Source organism: Oryza glaberrima, chromosome 5, assembly GCF_000147395.1.
Source record: "Oryza glaberrima chromosome 5, OglaRS2, whole genome shotgun sequence".
Classification (NCBI taxonomy): domain Eukaryota; kingdom Viridiplantae; phylum Streptophyta; class Magnoliopsida; order Poales; family Poaceae; genus Oryza; species Oryza glaberrima.
In genome coordinates, this window is record NC_068330.1 from 10221125 (window position 1) to 10223345 (window position 2221).

Sequence of the window (2221 nt, forward strand, 5' to 3'; positions counted from 1 at the left end):
GTATGTCGGCACTTGCATAGCGTCCAACAACGACACTTTGATATGGATCTTTTGGATCACTTCAACAAAACGAGCGAACTGCTCGTCCACTGTCGGTTTCCTACTCCGTTGAGGAAATGGCAGCAGCCTCATGTCGCAGTACTCCTGCGGCACTGTCTTCTCTGGCTGAATCTCCTTGTCAGCCGAGTCAGTAGATGGTGTTTCTTTTGACATCCCATTAGTTCCTGGAGGGTTAGGATATAGAGGATCACGAGTGGACTTACCTCCCCTCGTTGTGATCGCCTTATCATTTTCAATGGAGGAGTCGGGTTGCCCCGGAATTCTCCCAGATTCATTTGCAGGGACTTAAGATGCCAACTGAGCTAACTGGGTTTCTATCATCTTATTAAAGCTCAGCTGGTTTTGAAATGCTGAAGCAAAGCCATCTAGCTTAACATTTATGTTCTCTAAGATCTTATCATTGGCAACAACCTTTTTGCTTAGTGTATCAGTGGTTTTAGCTTGCGCAAAAACAAGATCCTTCAAGGAGGGTTGGTTAGAGAAGTTACCCTTTTTATTACCTCCTTGATAATATGGGCGTGGTTGGTTCCACCCCTGACCTCCATGTGGACGATACCCGTTGTTGTTGTTGCCCATGTACATCGCCTCCTCACGGGTTTCCGGCAGTTGTTCCCAGAATGACCTGTGCCGCCGCAGACTTCACACTTGATGTGAGAGTCCAAGGCCTTAACGGTGCCTTGTGGCCGTTTCCCGTGGTCGTCCAATCGTTTCATGAAGAGGTCCAGCTTGGCAGCATGTAACTCCGTCTCCTTGACGGTGTGCATGCCTCGCTGACGGGTCTGGAGTCATTCCTCGCTCCAACCTATATTGGAGACCATCTTCTCTATGAGTTCAACGGCTCCTTGAACCGTTTTAGAGAAGAAGGCTCCTCCAGCTGCCGCGTCCAGGTGATCGCGGGACATTGGGGTGAGCCCATTGTAAAAGTTCTGCAGGATCAGCCACTCGTCCATCCCATGATGAGGACAGGCGGCCACGTACTCCTGCAGTCGTTCCCATGCTTCCGGAATGGACTCGTCCCTTGTCTGCTGGAAACTGGAAATTCGTCCACGAAGGGCGTTGGTTTTGTCCATCGGGAAGAACTTCGAGAGGAATGCCGTAGAGCATTTATCCTAAGTGTTGATAGCAGAAAGGTTGGCATAAAACCACTGCTTCGCTCTCCTGAGGAGGGAAAACGGAAATAGTCGCAGTCTGACGGCATCAGGATTGACTCCCTTGATGGTGTACGTACTGCATATCTCCAAGAATTGTTGCAGATGAGCGTTGGAATCCTCATTAGGCTTGCCACAGAACGGGCTAGCCTGCGCCATCGTGATAAGGCTGGACTTCAAGTCGAAATCCACATCTCCTATGTTGACTTGCGGCCCGACGACCACTTGTCAGCAGAGGGAGCAGCGAACTCGCGAAGAGTCTTGCTGGCCATAATCTTGAAGGTTGGTGGCGCTGGTACGGCCGGTTTCTCTGTCGGTAGACTTTTCTGTGGAGCAACGACTCGTGGCCTGATGCTCCGGAAGAAAGCTTCTGGATTTTCTTTGAAGTTTTTCGGCAGGTTGAAACAAGTCATGCACTACCCTGTTTTCACAACAAAGAGTGAAAACAACCAAGGTTAGCCTGCAAGTCTGGTTCTCGACATCGTCCGATTGATTTATCGTTTGTGTTGATGTCGATTCTCTTCCACTTTATTGTCATTCTCTGCAAATGGTTAGTAGACCTAATACTAGTGGAATATTATTATTCTAACAAACATATGCATCACAAGCATCACTAGTTCTCTCCTGTTTTACTAATATTGACGGTCGAAACTGATTGATAATGACCGTCAACAAACTCCACCTAGGACTTCTGCTCCAAAGCTTATCTTACTGAAGAGGGGAAAGACAGAGCAAGAATGAGTACAACCACACTACTCAACAAGTCACACCTGGAGATGCATGCTTAATGCAAGGGGTTAGAAGGAGTAATAATATAGGGATAGGTTTTGAAGGAAACAACATTTAAAAGTCACTTAGTTGCCCAAAGCTATTTTATATATACGATCCTAGAGCTAAACAGTATTATTAAACAAGGTCGTGACCCCACATGAACCTGCCTTAACCCAAAGCCTACAATGATTCAGTCCGAACTGGCAACTAGGTCCAGGTCCCAGCTCGTCCCAAGCCAACCC

At 47.7% G+C, this 2221-nt stretch overlaps 1 non-coding gene across 1 annotated transcript; it reads left to right on the forward strand.

The window, feature by feature from the left end:
* The first annotated feature begins 1008 nt into the window (after window positions 1–1008).
* Window positions 1009–1115, forward strand: LOC127775239 (small nucleolar RNA R71). The gene has a single exon (XR_008017915.1). It is a non-coding gene; the product is annotated as a small nucleolar RNA R71 (small nucleolar RNA).
* Window positions 1116–2221: the final 1106 nt, after the last annotated feature.